Source organism: Mustela erminea, chromosome 9 (genome assembly GCF_009829155.1).
Source record: "Mustela erminea isolate mMusErm1 chromosome 9, mMusErm1.Pri, whole genome shotgun sequence".
Taxonomy (NCBI): Eukaryota; Metazoa; Chordata; class Mammalia; order Carnivora; family Mustelidae; genus Mustela; species Mustela erminea.
Genome location: NC_045622.1, coordinates 91,474,081 through 91,497,190, shown reverse-complemented (window position 1 = coordinate 91,497,190; position 23,110 = coordinate 91,474,081). Strand labels below are relative to the sequence as shown.

The following is a 23,110-nucleotide window of genomic DNA, read 5'->3' as shown; positions in this document are numbered from 1 at the left end:
AAACTTAAGGAGGCTTATAACAACAGATATGTATTGTTCTACAGGTCTAGAGGCAAGGAGTCCCAAATCAAAACACCAGCAGGGCCATGCCCTCTTTGGTGGCTCTTGAGGGGAAATCCTTCTTGCTGACAATTTTTGGCATTCCTTGGCTTATAGCAGCATCACTCCTGTTACATGCCTACCTTCTCCCTGTATGTTTACATTGTCCTCCGTGTTTGTGTGTCTGTCTCTATGTCAGAGATTCCCCACTACTTGTTTTGGACCAGGGCCCACTATGGTGCATCATTTTAATTGGATTACCTTTGCTAAGATCCTTTTCCCACATACTGGTAATATATGAAGGTACTGGGAATGAAGACTTCAACCCGTCTTTGGGGAGGGATACAATTCAGACTGCAACAGACATAAATCTGTAAAGTCTGACAGTCCCTCACTGGCAGCCTATTGCTGTAATTCCAAACCTTATTTTTTATGGGAAACTGAAAGTCTGAATATTTTATGGAAGATATAGACAAATGATTCACTTCGTTTTGTGATAACTGAACTAAGGATGTCTTAAGGTCTGATTGAGTCCTCCCTCTACAAGCCCACAAACTCTCTGTATGTGGAAAGTGTGGCCCTGGCTGGCTGTCCGACTCGCCTGTGGCCACATAGCTCTTACAGGAGAGCACAACTCAAAATCCCCTCCTAATTGTGTTTTTTTGGACAAAACAGCAGCATTTCTAATCAATTCCCATTTTTTAAGCAATCAAACGGGCTTCCTTTTTGTATTCAGTTACATCAAGTCCTCTCTATTTAGAGAAATATTTTTACAGTTTCCTTAATTTTGCCAGATAATGATACAAAAATTTTAAAAACATCTATTCAAAAAATTGTGCATATATATATATATATATATATATATAATTGTTATATCTATAATCAAAACAAAGAACCTGTCTAGTTTTCCAAATATCTACCTGAATCAGATAGATAAAAATATTTTTGTTTTTCTTTTTGGTATATCATTTCTCTTTCACTGTCTTTTTAAGCTTGAGATCACATGGCATATCAAGTTTTAAATTTTACTTTTTGTTGAAATTTTTTCCTTTATAAAAATGATTTAACTGAAGAAAAAACATGTGCCCAAGATAAAATGTAAAAAAGGCCAACAATAACCCAGAAAGTACTGTGGTTATAATGAAAAAGATTTGAGAGTGATGGACATTGTGAATGAATTTCTGAATCTCTCCTAAGTCCTCTATTTAAAAAAAAAAAAAAAAAAAAAGAATAGGGGCAGAAAAATCCAATACTTAATAAGAAAACATACAACTCACCTAGGTGACAAGGGGCCTCCAAATCCCACATACAAGTGGGTGAGAGAAAACCGTGATGGCCGCAAACCGTTGTGGTCTTCCATCTGAGAAGATGGTAGAGCTGAGAGGGGTTTCTACAGGATCCATGTGTGAGTGAGTGCAGGGACCAGGATGGAAAGTAGCTCTTCTGAATATCACTCTGCTATCAGATTTCTGTGTTGGCAGTAAATTGTCTCTGCATCAGCAAGAAGGAGTTGAGACTAGAGAGCCAAGCAGAGGCCAGATGAGGTAGGGCTTTGTAGGCTAAAGAGTTAGACTTCCATTCCAAATGTGATAGAAAAATATTAAAGGACTTCAGACCAGGAGTGAATTATGTGTGAAAACATCCCCCTACCTACTGTGTGCAGTAGTGAAAACAAAGTTGGGGGGAAAAAAAGCCTATGAGATAACTGTCTCTGGGAGAGGCTGGTGGCTTGGATTGGAGTATTAATATAAAGAGACCAAAGAGGACTATTTTTAGGTATGTTTTGGAGATTTAGGCAATAGAACTTACTTACTGATGGGAAATGGGAGAAGGATAAGAGGGAGATTTGGACCTCCATGTCCTCAACTGATGGATGGTGCTGCTAATTAATGGGAAAGTCGCAGGAGTCGGTTTTGAGAAGGAGGAAAATGAAGTGTTCTATAATGACTGTATTAAGATGGCTATAGATCAAGACCATATGTCTACATTTCAGAGTCATCATCATTTACATGGGATGGTTAAGTTGTTTTTACACAAAATGGAACCTGGTTAAATAGTTTTCTACATTTTATAAAAAAGATTTTATTTATTTATTTGACAGAGAGAGATCACAAGTAGGCAGAGAGGCAGGCAGAGAGAGAAGGGGAAGCCGGCTTCCTGCTGAGCAATGAGCCCAATGCAGGACTCGATCCCAGGATCTTGGGATCATGACCCGAGCCGAAGGCAGCGGCTTAACCCACTGAGCCACCCAGGTGCCCCAATAGTTTTCTACATTTTGTTGTGTGTGTGTTTTTTTAAATTATTTGGAAAGATTTCCATAGCAATATTCTTACTACACATCATCCATTTAATGACTGTGAGTTTCTTTTTTTTTTTTTTTTTTAAGATTTTATTTATTTATTTGCCAGAGACAGAGGGAGAGAGAGCGAGCACAGGCAGACAAAGAGGCAGGCAGAGGCAGAGGGAGAAGCAGGCTCCCTGCCGAGCAAGGAGCCCGATGTGGGACTCGATCCCAGGACCCTGGGATCATGACCTGAGCTGAAGGTAGCTGCTTAACCAACTGAGCCACCCAGGAATCCCTGACTGTGAGTTTCTATTGTAGTCTATGGATAAGCACTTAATGCTCTGCGGTGGCCGTCTTTGTATATACCTCTCTGTACACATGTGGGTGTTTATCTGTAAGAGAAATTCCTAGAAGTGGGATTGCTGCATTCCAGCATATGGGCATTTAACATTTTGATAGTTATTGCCAAGTACTCCCTACAATATATAAGAATATCTGTTTCCTCACACCCTTGCCAAACTTCATCATCTTTGCCAATCGGATAGGTTAAAAAAAAGTATTTTTTGTTATTTAATTTGCATTTTACAGAATAATTAGTGAGGTTGAGCATCTATCCATATGGTTTTAAGCTACTCGAATCTCTTTCTGTGAGCTGAACTGCCTGTTTGCAGGTTTCACACTTTGCCTATTTTTTCATGGAGCTGTTGTTGTTTACTTCTAGATTTTTTTTTTCCCTTTCTCCATTATACACAGTATAAATATATTTCCGATTTTCACTTGTCTTTGAACTTTGGCATGTTTTTGGCAGCGGGGTTTTTGAAACATTTTTGTTTTTTAATACAAGTTTATGACTTACGTGATCGTAGTCATATATTCCGAATGACACACTGAGATGAAGGGATGGAAGTTGTGGGAGTTAATATATTACAGTTCTCATTCTGCTGCGGAGTTGCTGGGTGCTACTGGGACACTCATTTAATCATGTGCCTTAGTTTCCTCCTTGTAAAATGGAAATCACAGTCTCTGTCTTACCGTCAAGAACTTATTTAAGAAGCACTCTATGAATAAATATAATAACTCTCTTATGGGCTTTAAATACTCTCAACATATGAATTTATGCATGTGAAGCTGATTCAATAACATACTGAATGTGCAGCGTTACAAAATACTGAGGATTTCCAGAGTGTCATGTAATCTTTAAAGCCACTTCTTTACCCAGCCCTGCTCCTTGTTTTCCTTCTTGTCCTTTTTTTTTTTTTTTTTTAAATCCTCCTCATTTTCTTCCTTCTTTCTTTGTTACACGTGACCATGTGCTTGGTTGCCATTGTGCTGGTGGAGAACTGCAGTACACATCAGTCTGGGTAAATTTGAAAAATTGTATAGGAAAGAAACGCTTCATGATCCCTAGAGGCTCTGTCCTCTGTGTCTTTTTAGTGGTATCCACTCGGTAGTTAAACATGCTGCTGAATTTGACCAGTTAATTTGGAAGTCATCAATACAGATCAATAGAAGAAGGATGAGTTCGTAACCCCCTGCGAAGTGGGGAGACTGTGTGGCAGAAAGGGCACTGACCCCAAGGGTCTGCAGATCTAAGAGTCGGTTCAGATTCTCTTACTAACTGGCTTTACAGGAGTGGTTTATGACTATGTCATCTTATAAAATAAAAACTTACAGAATTTACTTTTTTTTCAGAACTCAGAAGAAGGTGGCTGTTTCAATGAGCAAAAAAAAAAGGGGGGGGAGGATTAGGATTGAAAATGGTAGTCATGTTCTTATTATACACAGAAACAAAATAAGACCCCAACAGGGAAGTTTTGCAGAATCCTTAGAGCATCTTTGTGAAACATACTTTGAAGATCCCTAATCTGAATTATTGTTTCTTAATTTCTGACTAAAATATTAAATCTTGTGACTCATTTGCTACAAATAGCTATTAAAAAGAGAAGGAGGGAGGGTAGGGAAGAACCAAAAGAACAAAAGTTTTCATAGTCCAGTCCCTACCTTGCACCCTAAGGGGACCAGGAAATATTACCATAAGTGTTTTCTCTCTCACCTCACATGAGATAATATATCCATATGATGTTCATGTTAAGCAGTTAAACCCGAACATCATAGCAGGGGAAGATAGGTGTCAGCCAGATTCCTGGCACTCATTTTGAATGGTTTCTTACTTGACTATGACTCCACAATCCTGAATTCTGCAGAAAATAAGTCTTACAAAAATTCTTCAGATTCAACAGATTTCCCTAACATTTTTCCTACCTTCTTCTTTATATTTTAGTATCCATGGTTTCCAGGATTGTATGATGAAAATCACATACAGTTTTATTAAGAAGAGAGCCATTGGTAGTATGCAGTGTTAGGGCTTAATGTTGTCAAGAAATATACTAAGAATGGATATGATTGAACACTCATGTTCTGCATTCATTCACTCACTTATTGTTTACCTAGAGTATTTTAACTCCTGTGCTCTATAGGTCATGTGATATGAGAATGAATAACCGTGGTCCCTTCTCCAAATGAATGTGCCCCCTGAGAGAAGTGGTAAATATGTAGTTTTTCACACTTGAGGTGATCTATCTAACATGTTGGCTGTTTGTGACTTTTTCATTGTTTAACCTGTTTTCAGAATCAATAGATGGTAGTAGAAGTCTTAACCCTTTCACATATCTCTCTAGCATATGAGTGGGTGGAAAGTAAAAGGAACATTTTGCTGATAACGCTCCTATTTCCTACTAAACAACAAAGGACAGATGGTCTTGTTACAGCAAAACTTCAGGAAAGACAGAGGAGGTCACAGCATGATAAGAACGAGCAGCAGATAGAGGTGCCATTAAACTTGGTACTAGTAACATTTTTGGGTAATAGTTGGGAGGCCTCTGAGGCTAAGGGTAAGTGCTGAGGACACCCAAAAGAGGACATTATTAAATGTGAAGCATCCCTGCCCTACGTATCTTTTAGCTAGTCTGGCATGTCAACTTCCACAGACCTATTGACTAAAATAGTGAGGGATAATGTCCCATGGCTCTTAATAACCATATTCTCTCCTAGACAACTTTGTATTTGGCATCCATTGTCTATTGATCTGTGTCCTTGACTCCATTCCCTGCACATAAGTACACTGCTGTCTCTATTCACTAGGCTTTGAAATGTGGTCTCTTGGGTGGTCCCTCTCCCAAGGACTTGGCTCGCAGTCATCCATTGGCTCCTCCTACTTAGGAACCTCTCACATGTACTGCCCTGGTGTCGGATGTTCCTCAGAGCCAGGCAGTCCTGCTTGGTCTTCAACAAAAGAAAGAAAGTGTATTTTGATTGCCAAGGGCACTTCAAATTGTGCTTAAGGTATAATATTTTAAAAGTATTTATGAAGGCATACCAGGTGACCTTAGGGTATCTCTTCCCTCCCTTGAAACTCTCCGCAAAACTGAAGACGTACAATTTCCCTTTGTGTTTTGTCTGTTTTTACGCATTTAGTGAAGCATTTCAGAAGGACTGGATATGGGAAAAAATCTTGCCTTTTTATCTTGTCAATTCCTCAGCTCTGTTGGTTGACATAATCTCAAATGGATCTCAAATAACCTTCTTGTAGCCTCTGTGCCTTATTCCCCAAGGTGTCTGTGAATGTAGCATTTCCAAATGAGTCAAAGTCAAGCTATAAGATTCTGGATGTCCTTTACCTTGCTTTCGTTATACGAATCCTATCCCGTCAGCATTTAGCATGTTATTTGAAATATAGTCATACCTGCCGACATGCCCGTTTTGTATTTTTGTCTCTCTTCCTTCAATCAAGAGCATGCCTTCAGACAGACCTGCTTTTTGACTTTATTAAATTGAATGGTGATCATTTCCTCAAAAAAAGTTTTATTTAAAATTATTTGGATGTTAAGAAAATCCTTTAAGAAACTATAACTTATCTTTAAACTGGTTGTATGTATTGAGGTGACACTTCTCATGTTAAAAATTAGAGAACTTTACTGAGCAAGGATCGTCTTTTGTGTATTATCTTGTTTTATATTTGTCACTTTTCAATTCTTTCATTCTAGAAGTAACATATCTACATAATAAAAGTTTGCAAAAAGGATATAAATAAACACTTTTAGCTCCATAGCATTAATGTAACATCTCAAATTAATAAAGTATCTTCTTGCATCTGTTTTCCTATGCGTATTTTAAAAGTTGTAGCCATAGAGTCGGATCTTCTCCTGCTTCCTCCCCTCCCCACTTAATACATATCCTGAGTATTTTCCTGTACTACTTTGTGGTCATCAAGCACACTGAGTATTGAGTGTTCTTGTCCCTTCTATCATTGTAAATGACCATAAGGCTTACTTTAAACATAAGTCACTATGGCTTCTTACCCATGTGTTGAAATGTTAAGGTATGCTATTATTTAAAACTACTAGACTAAATTTCTCAGCATGAATGAAATAAATACTATTGTTTGCAATTCTGGCCTCAATTTGATGGTTTATAGCTCTTTTTCTCTACCTACCATGTAATGAGGAGCTTGTTGTTGAAGCTGGCAGCAGAAACAGAGACACAAGTCTGTGACTCACAATGCTGTCTGATGACTACCCAGACTTACAGCTTGGTGTTTGGGACTTGGCTTTCCTTGAGATTTGTTCCAATTTTAATAATAGTTGCTCAGCTCAGGTTTAACAAAAGCAGGCAGATCCAGTGGCAAGATGGATAATGGGTGATCTGAGAGCAGCTCTTGGGGAGACCTGCAGCAACCTTGTATTAACACAGTGACCTTGAGTTTATTAGGATAAAGAACCACCAGCAAGGTAGGGTCAACTAAATCAGTCACATCTATTTGTGGGTCTGTGTATACCTTAAGTGAATATTACTTTATTCCTAGGACTCTGTCTATTCAGAATCAGCTTCTGATATTGGAGCAGTTATTAGATAATAATTGTTAACTTACTTGTGTGTAATATTTAACTTCAAAAGTACAGAGAAAAATTTGAAGAAGAGTTAAGATAAAGTGCTATCGCCCTTCAAAGACATTGTCAAAGTGCTACTCAATTATGGAAAACTTGAAAAGAAGAGGGAAAGTACTGGAAGTAAATCTAAGCATTTGCTAGTGTCTGCATTTAATGCAAGCACATGTTAAATAGAAGATAATTGTATCTCAGGATCACGAATATCTATGACATTCCTAGGAATTCTGGTTGTTCAGAAGATTCCCATAGATCATCAGATGAGGTTTGGGCTTATTAACCAAGAGAAAGATGTGTGAAGCTGGAAAAGGACAGAGTAAGATTCAAATATGGCTTGCCTAATACACGTCAGAGGTAGAAAGTTGCCAAGCAAAGCTCTGCTAAATCATCTCTTCAATAATCAAGGTCTTTTCCAGAAATCTCATTTCATTTGATTAATACCTTGGGTCAAGTAAGGGTTGCATTAAAACTCAGAAGGTATTTGCATTGTGGGTGCATTTTTTAATTATATAGAGTCATCTTAGCTTGTCCGACAAAACATTAGATTAGATTAAAGGGAAGCCAGGAAGGGGATGCCATGCTGGGTGACTTTGAAATGTGGTCTCATGGGGCTCCCTTATGTTTCTCTATGAACTGCACTTACCACCAATACACTTATTTGCATGTCTTAAGAAGTTAAGAGGTTTGTCTAAAGAGTAAAAAAAAAAAAACAAAAAAACAAACAAACAAAAAAAAACAAGATAATACAGGCAAGGATTTGGTTAGAAATTGAACTGGCATATGACCATAGATTTTCTTCCTCTTCTATGTCAATAAATGAGCCATGTGACTGACAGAGGATTCACTTCAGTGAGAAGGAAAAGCCAATATTGGAAAGTGGAAACACCTAGGTTCTGAAGGCCAGCAGATTGAGCTTAATTATAGCTCAAAAATTTACTACCTATGTGACCTTGGTCAGAGCCTCCGAATGTCAGTTTTGTTAATTGCAACTTACCTTTTATTTAATCAATCAAAAATACTTAGTGGGCACCTCCTTCATGCCAGGCATTGTTCCAACTACTGTAAATTTAGCAGTAAAAGGTCTCTGCCCCTTCACAGAGTTTATCTTCTAATACTTTTAGGATTATCAAGCTGACTAAGTGAGAGCATGTATTTAAATCCCCTAGCATAATGCTTGATACAGAGTACTCAAAGAATGTTCAGTTTTCTCCTATTTCTCCTAATTCATGAGTAAAGCTCTCAAGCCAGCTTAGTGGGACATTGGCACATGTTGACAATCTTTTTCTGTCAAATGTAGTCTTATTAAACAATATACAAGATTAGTCCTGTCCATTTCAAATATAATATCCTGTGTAATCATTGATCATAAGCTCAAATGCATATAGTGGCCAGGCAAGAGACATGAATGAGTGAATTGAGTTGCAGTCAAGAGAACAGGCAGTGGTGGGGATCACAGAGCCAGGAAGATACATGGCTAGAGCATAGGGATTTCCAGGCAAACATTGTCATGTGATAAATGGGACCGGTATTGCCATTTCTCCTAGCTTTGCAAGGGAAGTAGGAAATCTCGTTTATTATGTAAATCTCCAGATTGCTAAGTATAGGAACCTCATGCCTAGACACACATACACACAGAGATCGGCAGTTCTATGCACACCTAGTAAAACTAATCAATCAGTCACGAGTTTGCAGCATCTATTCGAAATATGTATATCTATGCATATTACATTTGTCACTTTTCAATTCTTCCATTATAGAAGTAACTTATCTACATAATAAGAGTTTGCACAAAGGATATAAGTAAATCGCTCTTAGCTCCATAGCATTAATGTAACATTTCAAATTAATATTTTAAAGTATCCTCTTGCATCTGTTTTCTTATGCATATTGTAATATGTATATGTATTTTACTCATACGTCTACCTACAGGATTGATGATTATTAAACCCAGATTAGATTGAATCATCTCCCTTCCTTTATGTCCTTCAGAGTCTCTGTTTCCGGCATTGGATGATGTTCAGGTCTGGTGAGCATCACAATCACTGCTGGCACTCCTTAAAAATGTTAAGTTTCTAGAACTTGTCCCCCTACTTACTAATTAGAATCTCTTGAAATATAGCAAAACAATCTGTACTTTTTAAATGCTTTCCCAGATGATTCTGATGATAAGCCAGGCATGGAAAGAATGGATGTACAGAATGAAGGATGATTCTTTGAGCAGACAAGGTCCTTCACAAACTTACCTTTTTTTTTTTTTTAAGACTTTATTTATTTATTTGACAGACAGAGATCACAAGTAGGCAGAGTGGCAGGCAGAGAGAGGAGGGGAAGCAGGTTCCCCACTGAGCAGAGAGGCAGATCCAGGGCTCCATCCCAGAACCCTGGGATCATGACCTGAGCAGAAGACAGAGGCTTTAACCCCACTGAGCCACCCAGGCACCCCACAAACTTACCTTTTTTATTTCACCACTTTGTACTTTCTCATCCTCACATTCCAGCCATACCATGCTGCTTGCATTTCTGGGGCGGTAACACCACTTTAATGCCAGGTGCATCTGTGTATAGAGAGCCCACTAATCGCCCTTCTATCTTCTCTCACAGAAAACTCTTATTCAACTTTGAAGCACCAGGAATGGTGTTACATCTTCTCCAGGGCTGCCTGTGTCCTCCTGGGCAAACTTGGGGGCTCCTTCTTTGGCACTTTCCACCCACTTTGGACTTCCTTGAATTAATGATACTTGCCATGATGTATTTTCATCATTTGTTCCCATGTGGGTCTCCCCACTAACATGTGGCTGTAGTCAGCTTGAGCTGCTATAACAGATACCTTAGACTGGGTAGTTGAAGCAACAAGCAATTACTTCTCACAGTCGGGAGGCTGGGATGGCCAAGATGGAGGGGCCAGCAGGTTCATTGCCTATTGAGACCAGCCTCCTGGCTTCCACAAGGTCATCTTCTCACTGTATCTTCATGCGGCCTTAAGAAAAGTTATCGTTTACATGCTTCTTCTTAAAAGGGCACTGAATGCTTTCGTGGGGGCTGCATCCTTGTGATCTACTTACTTCCCAAGGGCTCTATCTCTAAATACCATCACACCAGGAATTACAGCATCAACATACAAACTGGGGAGTGAGGGGAGGCACAAACATTCAGTCCACAACATACCGTGTTCAGTGTGTGGCAGTTTTCTACCCAATAGTTGATTTTAAAAAGATAAAACAAAGAAAATGTTGATCTAAATTTGAGGTAGGAAGAGTAGTAAATTTGGATTGTTCTTCGCTAAATTCTCATTTCATCAACTTATAGGAGGTATTCCATTAAGGACAAGAGTGAATCAGAACTGAACCATTAGGTACTTAATTTGCAGAACTTTAATTTTTAAATTGTGTGATTTTGTACATTAATATTACAGCTAGGACAAAAGCAAAATTGTGTTTTATACATTTTTAAGAATTCTGCCATCATTTTAGAAATACCTGATTTTTGGAAATGCTGCAACTGACAGAGTACCTATGTATAGGTAGAAATTTTTAAAAGTGCCTATCCCTTAGTCGGTGTTTCTGTCCTGATTTCAGTGAACCCTTCATAAGATCTAGAAAGCTCCGTCAAGGAGAGAGCTAGACAAGGTGCCAGGGAGGTGTGCAGAGAATCCTGTTCAGCAAGACTAATACCAGCAGACATTTACAGTCTGTAAAGGTAGCCAGGGACTCAGACAGCTTTATTGATGTGTCATCAGGCTGAGAAGAGAAGGCACCACAGCAGGGGGACAAGGACATGTTCTGTGTGTTCATCGATCTGCAGTCTCCCATGGAAAACTCCACATATTTCTGAATGTCTTGAGTGGTTTTATTGATGCAGCTTCTGCCAGCTGAGCAAGGAATTGGAGTCACCACATTTATTTTTCATGTCGTGTTAGCACTGTCATTTAAGAATTTAATATATACATAGATGATGCAGGAAGGGAGGGTGGGTATTGAGTATCTCGTCCAGTCATTGGGGGGGGCGTTGCTTTGGAAAATTACAAAACTCCAGTAAGTGAAAGGAGTGCAGAATCCACCTGAGATGCATTGCATGTGGTTGCTGTTCTGGAATTTCTGCAATCCTTTGTAACCGAAATCCTGTGTTGCTACAGGTGATGAATCTTGACCCATGAACCAGCCAATGGAGCAAAACTGTCATCCAAGAAGATGATAGGGATAGCCGATAGAACTGTAATACATGTCTAGTTTGTGAGTGGGTATATTAATGGGACAGAATGAATTAGGACATGTCAGTGGATCTTAAAGTCATAGGCCTAAGAAAGACTTTGAAAGGTTATGTAATCCATTTTCCTGTCTCTAAGCTAGAAAGCCCTTATATTGTATGGAGAGAAGAATAAAACAAAATAAAATCTCACAGACCTCTGAGGTGCAGTCAGTTTGGGTATTAATTTCAATTTTGAAAGCTACTTATAAATGCTATTTGCTTATAATTTATTTTTATCATTAAATATTAAATTCATAATTAGTTTTTCATAAAAACAATAAATTCTGAAGCCTTTATTTGTTCCTTGAATCTACTTTCTGACTTCTTTTTTCTGTACTGTCCTTGATTATTAATTTATCAGTTATCTGAGCCAACATACTACCCAGGTATGGTGCTAGGAATAATGTTCTAAAAATGTTTATCACAGTTAAATAGGGAAAAAAAGGCAATCCCTACTCAGGACACTTGGAGAAGTCAAAGGAACACCTGTCCAAGCCCAGGTTGGGGATGGGGGAGCGTGGGAAACATTAGTGAAGGTTTCTTGGAGGTTGCTGCAAGTATGTACAGTACTGTATGTGTATTTCCTCAACTAGCATGTTTCAAGAAGTCTTTAAAAACTGTTCTTCAGGGGTGCCTGGGTGGCTCAGTGGGTTAAAGCCTCTGCCTTCCACTCAGGTCATGATCCCAGAGTCCTGGGATTGAGCCCCACATCTGGCTCTCTGCTCAGTGGGGAGCCTGCTTCCTCCTCCTCCTCCTCTCTCTTTCTTTCTGTCTGCCTCTCCCCCTACTTGAGATCTTGTATCAAATAAATAAATAAAATCTTTAAAAATAAATAAAACCATTGTTCACAGTATAACAGCCTTCCCTATTTTTATTTAGATTTATTTTATTTTATTTTATTTTATTTTATTTTATTTTATTTTATTTTATTTTATTTCAAGAGTTGTACATTATTCCTTACTCTTTATTGGGGATCTTACTCTTGTAGCTTTAAAATATGTCTTTTTTTCCCCCCATCTCAAGATATAACCCAAATCATGATCTTCCCTTCATGACTAAGTTTTCTGAGATAATTATGCACATCCTGTGACATCCTGTCACTCCTTAACCTATTGATATTTGGGCTCTGTCCCTACTGCTCCTGTGAAATAGCTCTGGGGAAGATTACTTAGGGACACCGAGAAGCTTTTGAGTCCATATTTCATTTGACTTCTGCACAGCCTATAGCCTCCCTGACTACTCTCCACTTAAGAAACCTCCTATTCCCTTGACTTTTTTTTTTTTAAAGATTTTATTTTATTTATTTGACAGAGAGAGATCACAGTAGGAGAGAGGAAGGGAAGAGATCACAGAGAGAGGAAGGGAAGCAGGCCCCGTGCTGAGCAGAGAGCCCGATGTGGGACTCGATCCCAGGACCCTGAGATCATGACCTCAGCCGAAGGCAGCGGCTTAACCCACTGAGCCACCCAGGCGCCCCTCCCTTGACTTTTGAAGCATCTTTGCTCATTCTTCTTCCGCGGTGCCCTGTACTGTCTCTGGTAGTTTTCTTTCTCTTCCCGTGCATCCCAACTGATGCTGATCACTATGGTTCCATTTTTATCCTTCTTTCTGCTCTTTCTGTCTCTCTCTCTCTTTTTTTTTCCTTCTCACAATATGTGTTCTTATTTATTGACTTTTATCAGCTTGAGTTCTGCAACTGTCCTTAACATTCTGGTAGTTCCTAAGTCTCTATCTCCCACACAGACGACTTTGCAGAGCTGAGCCTTCACACCAGAGCCTTCACACCAGCTGCATGTGCATAGCTTCATTTGCATTTAGGGTGAGCATCTGCAACCTGAGAGCCCAACCTTGATATCCTCATCCTGCTCCTGGCCACTCCCTTCTCCTCTGTTTCCTGACCATCCACAGAATAGCACCACTAATCACAGTCTGTCACTCATCCCTGTTTCCTCTTCTTCAGGAACCCCATCACTTTCCTACTGGTTTTACCTCTTTGATATTCACCGACAGTTGAGAAGCATCAGTCTAAGGTCTTGATATATTTTTTCCCCATTAGTTTTAAAGAAGGCAGTGTGAAATCTTGCGGATAGTTAGAATGACTGAGAACTGCTAGACTAGGCCCATGCCTGTTGCAAGGGCAGAGAAAATTAGGGTTTGCTGCCAGCAAGCGTGTAGAGAAGGTGATGGCTATTATCCGTCCTCATAACTTAGCCATTCCTCATTCTGTCCGCCAGAATGCCTCTGATGCCAGTTGGCATAAGAAGAAAATTATCACCCACGGATTATTTTATTTTGTTGTAACAACCACTATTGTCTGCGTTTTTTAAGGAATGTTTCAGAGTCATAAACACAAAGAAAATTATTCCCGCTGTGGGAATCTCAAGAACTGTGGAGTTGGGCAGTGAATTAATTTGGAAAATATAGTTCAGACTTCCAAAATACTAATACTTACAGGAACTTAGCCTTGCTTTATCAAGGCAGTATGTTTTGGACAGGAAATCCAATATGCTGTACAAATCATAGGGAGGAGAGAGGTTGCCACACATGAATTTGGAGATATAGACTTGGTCAGGTTGACAGAAAAGCCCGGTAGACCAAGATATTATTATTATTATTTTTTTAAGCTGGGTGTCCTATAATTCTACCAGCTGTGCGAATTTTTTTTTTAATATTTTATTTATTTATTTGACAGAGAGAGATCACAAGTAGGCAGAGAGGCAGGCAGAGAGAGAGAGGAGGAAGCAGGCTCCCTGCTGAGCAGAGAGCCCGATGTGGGACTTGATCCCAGGACCCTGAGATCACGACCCGAGCCGAAGGCAGCGGCTTAACCCACTGAGCCACCCAGGCGCCCCGCGAATTTTGTTTTTTATAAGCAAAACAAAAGAACAAGGATCAACATATAATGTATAAAATTAGGTATTAAATAAACATGGAGACAAACAAAAAGAAAATTAGAAATACACCTTGAAATTAGCGTTACCAAGTCTTTTGGTGGAGTTGGATGTGATTAGAAAGTATCAGGGTTCTTGGCTTGAGAAGGCGGATACCTTACTAATTTTCTGAAATGAGAAAGATGAGGAGGAATAGAGTTTGGAGAGGTATCTGGAATACTGATTCGGCTGGATTAAGTTGGAGATGCCCATTTGATGGCTTAGTAAGGTAAACTGTTGTACCTATGGGTGTGGAGTTGTATTAGCTATTAAATTGTATGGGAGGAATAGCCTAGCCGATTCAGCTCTTCTATATAAAGAGGAACCACATATTTTCTCTAGGCTGACATAGCCCTATCAAAATGGAGACCTACAAACCAGACAGTGCAGTATAGGTTGTATTGCAGGAGCCTTCTTGCTGGGCACAAACTGTACTCTGATTTCTAGTCTATCCGTTTGTATACTTTTGACCATCAATAAAGAGAAGAGGAAATAATCAATTTTCAGGAGTGTACTTAAAGTTATATTTCTAGAATATATCTGAAAGATGCTGGAGTGGCATCAACAAAGATTCCTAGATCAGAGATAACCTATCAGTCCTCTATGAACTTTACCTCTGGCCATTTCTGGTGCATGGCTTGATAAAAGAGACATACTTTCTGGCTGAGCCAGGTTTTGGTCTTTTTGGTTATGTTAGAGAAATTGGCATGGAGTTTTAAGGGGAAATCAAGGTGCTTAAGAGTTAGAGATCCCTCGGGAAGAATGGCTGGCGATGTCGTACAGGCTCTATAATGGAAAGAGAAAAGCTAGAGTGAAGGGAAGATAGTGAAAGTCTGAGTTGAGATGAAAAGTTTACTATTTTGGCCTCTACAGGTTATTTTGTCATGATTTGGTGGAAAATAGTTGCCATGAAATATGATGATTACTTCCTAAGGGATGAGGATTTATAGAGCTGCAGATCGGGGGTGGGGGGGTTCTCAATTTGAAGGAAGCTTTGGTAGCAGGGGAAATTATATAATATGCATTGCCAGGGTTTTCAACTACGGGTAGGAGCAACACCCAAGTCTAAATAGTGGACCTTCAAGCCAGAAATCCTGAAAGGCTCTCCCTCATCCTATGTTAATTGCAAATTAACATACCTCCAGCGGAGGGAAGCCCTCACTTCCCCCACGGCTACAGTGCAGTCAGTGTTGATGCTTCTGGGTAGAGTGTTGCCAACTCTCTTCCAGAGCAATGCCTGCCTTGCCAATTGGCCGGCAATGTCACATTGCCCCTCACTGTTAGTTAATAAAAATGCTGAAGGGAAAGTGCTTTCTTTGGAGTGGAGTAACACTCTGAACTGCATTCATGAATTTTATGGAAGAAGAAACTTACCTGGAGGTTGGTAAGATTTCATAATTCTACAACACACTAATTATACCAGAGTGTGCCGGTAGTTTTCCAGGAAAATTGAGTAACACTCCACTACACATTGAACTTTTTAAGAAAACAACTACTTTCCAATGGTTAGAGGAAAAAGGAGCCAAAAGCAACAGTAATATGCTTCATCCAGTTCCTGTTATCTGTAGCAGAGGGATGATAATAGCTTTTATAAATGCTGAGGGCCAGTGTTTCCCACTACTGGGATCACTTTGAGCTTTATTCTCGAGCTTGAGCAGACTTCCTGCCCTATCATCCTCAAATTGTTATGTTCAACTGATGCTTTTACATTGTCTCACGGCTGCTCTCCTAGTTTCTAGTGTCAGATTCTTGACTTGGGATTCACAGTTAAATGAACCAAAATGTAGAGTCATTACTTTCTGCCTTTTTCTCTCCAGTGACTTGTGTAACACTGTGTTTTTCTGTTTGATGTTTGCAGTAGAAATATTAGATGTCAACAAGGAAAGAAAAAAGATACAAATGATGTTGTAAAGGTCTCTGAAGGGGGAGAAATATTCAAATCTGAAGTTTTTAACTGTAATTCCCTTTGTCAAAAGGGGAGAAGGAAAAAAGCAATCAACAGAAAGTCTAAGAAGTTCTGATTCCGCAGCCTTTTCATTAGGAGAGGTTAAAAGATATTCTATCATAAGCAAATGATTTTAGTGGGTGCTTAAAAAAAATTAAACAGGCAGTAACTCATCTGGAACTCTCTTTAATCTCTAAATTATTGTGGTTAGGTTAGACATAATGAGTGGACAGGGTCAAATCTAAGGGCTAATAGGGACATCCAAGAGCATCTAACTCAAGATTTTATTTGGTAATTCAGCACATTTAAAACCAGGAAAAAGCAATTATACATCCCCCAAATTTCCCACTTCTCAGTGAGGGCAGGGCAAGGGGAACTTCTCTCCAAAAGTAGTGTGTCCCCTACTACATCACATAAATACGTAGCACAGAATATAACTTGGATTCATAAATAGTCAACTAAAATTATTATTTTTTGTTTTGGTTGCTATAGTCCCCTCTTAAGTGTGTCAGATCTTATTCAAGCATGAATAGTTTGTGAACAGTTAGGACAGAACATGGTGGTACACTTACGCTGTGACTTTCTTCTCTAGGGTTTCTTCATTGGCAGATTAGGAGAAAATAATTTCCTTTGTGTGTCAGCATCTCAGAAAGGCATCCGGTGGTCTCTTATATCCTTATGCAGAAGAGAGAGAAATAAATGTTAGGTGAGAGTACTAATTGGTAGATCCGTAGTTTATTATTAAATTCATGTTATAACTGTCTTATACTTTTTAAGGTCTGTTTTAGAAACGAGGCATTAGCTTTTCTTTGTGTGATATCAAAGCGTGATCCAAGACAAATCCATAAAAGTCAAAGATATAATTTGATTGGTTTTCAAAGGTAATGGAGTTTCTTAAGTAGTTCATTTCCTATCACTGGCAGTTCAGTATATATACATAAGTATGTATGTGTATATGTGTACACATACATTATATATTATATATGTATATGTACACAAGAAATAAAAACTTACATCTGACAGGGGTTAGAATAATCCAGTACAACATTTCTCAGGCTATTTGGTGTCAAGATCTGTTGTGCATATTTTTATAAAATGACTTGGGATTAAAGATCTGTTGTGCATATTTTTATAAAATGACTTGGGATTAAAGTTAAAAAAAAAAAGACTTGTTGATGTGCATGATATTACCAATAAAATCAAATGGGATGTTTTATTTTATTTTCATTTATTTATTTTGAAACAAAGTTTTAAAGCAGTTATGAATTCACTCAGAATATAATAAGCTTATTGCATGTTAACATAAATAACATAGTTTTATGAGATATCTATTATTCAATAAATTTTAGTGAGAGAATGGTATTGTTTCGCATTTTCTGGTTTACTAGAAAACTGGATTTGCATATCTGTTTCTCATTCAGCTTGTTGAGATACATGGTTTCATTGGAAGTATTGAAAACAACCTGCTATCTCATGGATTTGTAGCTTGAAAGGGGGTAGTGATGGTATTTTAATCACCTTTTTAGATAATTGTGAAAAAGTGTATATATGAAAACTTAACAAGTAGTAGTCTCTTAAAGGTTAATTGCAATGCGGAATCTGAAACCATACCAATGAGCTTTTTGTATTTGTTTTTATTAAAAGGCATGCATCTACCTTGCACTTTGATCTTTTACCAATGCATGATTTTGTAACATTGTGCATTTGCTTACTTAAAAAATACAGGGTCACTGAGTTATACAGATCTTCTAAATATTGATGAATTTTATTATCTAATATTAAAAAAACCACATGTATTCATATCACCCATCTAATCATAAAATTCTTGAGATATTGAGAGGTTGTCACACTCACTGTGATGGACACATGTCTTTCAAATTTCAGATTTTTGCTTGAAAGAAGAAAATTTACAGTAGGTCACAATTTGCTGTCTGTTGTTTTCTTTGAAGTGCCAGGCTCACTTTGTTAATTTTGGAGAAAATAGCTACCAAGCAGACAAGTATATAAAAACATAGTTTGTCTATCAGTTGTTTTATCAAATGAAAATGGAATTCTAGGAAAATCATGTAGTTCAGTTTACAACTTGAGATAGACATCATACTTCTTTATTAAGAAGAAACACTTTTTTCGTATCTGTTACTTCAAAGTTAAGATTGAGTGAAATTAGAGTTTCTACTGCTTCATAAAGGAAAATCTTAAATGAGATGGGTATGATTTGGCTACAGCAGGGTTTGAAATATAGTAACTACTAATTTAATTTGTGCCACTGTCTTGGGTCCTCCAAGGTACAGCATTTTTACCCACCATTGCTTTTGTACCATCAGTGAAAATATCAACCCCACAAAAAAGATAAATAATGTCTTCATACCACTATGGATATACTTTTGAATTTGTGGAGTGCCACAGATGGTCTAGGGGCCTCCCAGCGTTCGGTAAACCATGCTTTGGGAATCACAGGTCTTGTGATTAATAGCACAGGGTTTGGATTAGATACTTTATTTTGAATTCTGGCTCCATACAATTGGGGTGACCTTAGTCAAGTTAACAAAATTTCTCAGTCTGTTTCCTCAACTGCAAAGTGGGGCTGATCACGGTTAACTCCCACATAGGGCAGTTGTGAGTAGTTAAAGAGGAAGTTTTATAAGCCAAGCAACACATTACTTGACTCTAGTTAATATATTTTGACATAGGCCACAGCCATGGTCATAACGTCCAAGTTGTCGAGTTAGGCTGTGTGACTTGGATCAGTTAGGAGTAAGAATAAAGTACCTTCAAACTACATTCAGTACTGAGATTCTCTGATTATTTTTGACCTCTAAAACTACCAGCCACTACCACCACAAAGCTTAGGATATGGCTACAGAGAGAGATGTTTTTGGGACAGAGGAATTTATCTCTCTCTCACCTCTAAACAAGATCAACCCTTCCCCTGCCAAAAATGCCTAGTGAGTAAAAGTGGTAAGCATGCTACGTGAAAGCAACTTCAAGCCTACCCTTTCCAATCAGAATGATGTGTAAACCCCTTCTGTATAAAGTAGTGACATATGTTTACCTTGTTTCTAGCTTTTTGCGGTGTAACGCAGGGGTCGGTTAGGACCTGCGTGTCTGGATTTGAAATCCAGCTTAGTCTCTTTCTAGAAGTGTGGCTATGGGCCTTTTCCTTAAGCACACCGACCCTCTGTTTCTTCCTATGAAAAATGAGAATAACATTTGCACCTATTTCGCAGAGTAGCTCTGAAGATTCACATTTGTAGTGTGCCTAGTACCGAATAGGCACACAAAAAAGTTCTTAGTTTCCTTTGTCAGAAAATACTACTCCTGACAAACTTGAGTATGTGTCAGTGCATCTATTTCGTGTTTTGTGGAATAGCCCTGGGCTTGGGATTTCAAAGACAAATGAACTCATTATCTGTCCTTTGATGCTCTTAAAGTCAAAAGGTAGAGGTGGCATTGCATGAATCCTGTGTGAGCACAGATTGCCTAACCACATGGCAGGTACGGGAGAGAGATGCTTGAATGTGATGTATTCACAGTGTTTCATAGCTAGTAAGCCATGAGTGCCTTCCAGAAAACAGATGCCACAAAACAAAACAAAAGGAATAAAGGAAGAACCAAGTGCCAATCCTGACCAGGGGCAGGGACATGCAGCCTCAGCAGCCATTAACCCCTCATGTGCCAGATTACGGGAGATGGACCCAGGGGTAGGATCAGGACATTTTCTGTGGGTTCAGCATAGCTGGACTCCTGCATATCAGCTGATTCCTTCCAAAAATATGGTAAGCATGATTTCACTGGCTGCTGATGAGTGTGTTTTGTCCCCTCACAATGCTAGGGGAGTAATTTTCAAGAGTGAAGTGAAGCAACTCTTAGAACTGGGCACAAGAGTTTTATCCCTAGCTTCTTATGAACTTGAACAGGTAGAGTGACTTTTAAGAACCAGTCTATAGTATCTCCAGGGCAGAGAACATACTCCCCTTTGTGAATAACTAACCTTGATGACTTAGGGCCAGAGGACCTAGTTCATTGTAGAGCTGAGACCCGGGCAGTGAGAAGGAAAGATCATTATTGGAAATGATGAGGAGCCACTATCATCAGCTCACTCTGCATAACTACAGCTGGGAGCCTTTGAGTCCTCACTGATAACTTCACTTATAAAAAAGAAAAAAAAAAAAAAAAAAGGACTGCTTTAGTCCTGTGAGCAGACACTGCAGGAGCCAACAGATCTATGGAGGAAGCAGCTGGACTCGATCCTGTCCTGCAACTCATCAAAAGCCTTGTGAGGTCAGTTACCATTTGCAAAATCTCCTAAGCATTGATCCTCACAGAGGCAGGGAGAGTTCAGCTGGGTTTTTTAATCCCACAAGGAGTCAGAGGCATTGGCACTTAGCAAATCCTCTTTTAATTTGCTCACTGAGAAAATTCAATCGAGACATCATTAAAAGAAAAGAGACCAGCATGGCACCATTGGTCTGGTCCGTCTTTGAGCTATCACTGCATTCAAGGGATGGTAGTGATGGGAAGAATTCGATTTTCTTGATTCCAGATAAGCTTCCCTAAAGGAGCCCACATTTCTTTCTTAAGCCAGAAACCAGCACAAATGATGTATGTATAAAAAATACCCATTACCCACCTGTAACTCGCTGAGCCCTTCTCTCAGCGGTAGATAATTAAGCAATACACCAGTTTTATGCTCAGATATTAATTTGGAAACCCCTGGGGGAAATTAGAATCATGAATGAAGGAGTACAGTTAAAAAGAGATTTCTGAAAAGTGATTGGAAAACAGGCAGAGCAAAAACGATGATGAGCGTTGAAGCCAGACATATGAAGTAAATCAAAATTTAGACTTTTTTAAATTTTAGGCAAGTTATTAAACTCTCTGAATTTCTCTTCTTTCATGTATAAAACTGGAATAATACTACTTCCCAGGTGTTTTATAATTAAATATTCAATTTATAACAAGAGTCTGGCAACTGGAAGGTATCTCCAGAGACTGTGTTTCTCTCTCTTTACATGGACATGGTCAAGTTCAGAGGTTTTTGTCACCAGGCTGCTGGGGTGAGAATTCTACCTCTGCCATATGCTTGACCCAGGAGAGGGTATTGGATATCTTCAAATCTCTGGTCAGATATAGCTTAATATAAAGAATGCATCCTAGGGACACCTGGGTGGTTCAGTCTGTTAAGTGTTGACTTTTTGGCTCAGGTCATGGTCTTAGTGTCGGAAGATGGAGCTTCCCATCGGGCTCCATTCTCAGTGGGGAGTCTGCTTGAGGTTCTCTCTCTCTCTTTTTCTGTCTCCCCTGCGTCCCCACCCCCCAAATAATAAATCTTTAAAAAAAAAATGCAACCTATAATAGAGGGTTTTTGTGAGAACTGATTAGATAATTATGCAAAAAGGGCTTACAGAGTTCCGAGGAGAGAGCTAACCCTTTCTCTGTGTTACTATAGCTTATTAATTACCTACTTAAGAAGCGGAAGGCAACCATTGGGGACATTTATGACACATTAGCAACTTTCTCAGTCTTGTATTTTTTAATTTAAAAAAATTTTGTGTTCTTATATTTCATTACTTTGGTATTTTATGATTAAGACTATTAAAAGAAATACTATTTCTCTGCAGATTATACATGTATTATTATTATTATTATTATTATTATTATTTTTAAGTTACCATTTACCTCTGTTCTCAAGGCTAATGGGAAAGATGATAACTAAACACTCACCATCGCTCTTGTTTTATTGTGGTGGGGCATTAAAACTGAAGACTTTTTAAAATATTTATGATTGTATATATTATTATATACCTACAGTTTGCCCAGCTGTGCCTGCATGCCTGATTCTATGTGATTCGAACTTGCCACCTTTTCAAATCATGGGTTAGGCATTTCTTTACCATTTCTTTTTCCCACCCTACCAAACATAGCTCGGCTCTTCTCACCAGGTCCACACACCCTGAACTACACTTCTTTTGCACTATACCTCTTGGTTTTCTTTTTTATTTTAAAACATTTTGAAATTTATAGAGAAGTTGCAAGGATATTTGGGAAAACTCTCATATACCCTTTAACTACATTTACCATTTTACTCATTCTACTGCATTTAAAAAATAATCTGTGTGTGTATGTGTGTATATGTGTACATATTGATAGTTATATATGGTTAATTTTTAAAAAAATCATTTGAGATTCAGTCACATTCATCATGCTTTTTTACCCCTTGATGCTTAATTACAGTATAGTTGTCAAGTCTGGGATGTTTAATACTGAGACAATAATGTTATGTAATGTATTATGACAGGCTTGTTCAATTTTTCCAAAAATGTCATTTATAGCACTTTTTTTAAACTCCCATATTGGATACCTTCCAGGATCATGAACACATATTGCATTTAGTTGTCATGTCTCTTGGATCTCTCATATTGATTTTTTTACTGCATTACAATTGGCATGCAATATTAGTTTAAGTGTATAAGATAATGATTCAGTATTTTTATACATTACAAAATGACCAAAATGATAGGTCTAGTTACCATCTGTCACCATACACAATTATTATATTATTGACTATATTCTCTATGCTGTATATTATAACCCTGTGGCTTATTTATTTTGTAATGGAAGTTTGTTCCTCTTAATCCCCTTTAACTATTGCACCATCCCTCCACTCCTTTCCCATCGGGCCACCACCTGTTTTCTATGAATGAGTCTGCTTCTATTTTGTTTA

General features: G+C 38.4%; 1 protein-coding gene across 4 annotated transcripts in view; it reads left to right on the top strand.

Moving 5' to 3' along the window:
* The window catches only part of LRRC4C (leucine rich repeat containing 4C), a 1,206,407-nt gene that overhangs the window by 406,104 nt on the left and 777,193 nt on the right, over positions 1 to 23,110 (top strand). The gene's annotated exons all lie outside the window — the stretch shown is intronic.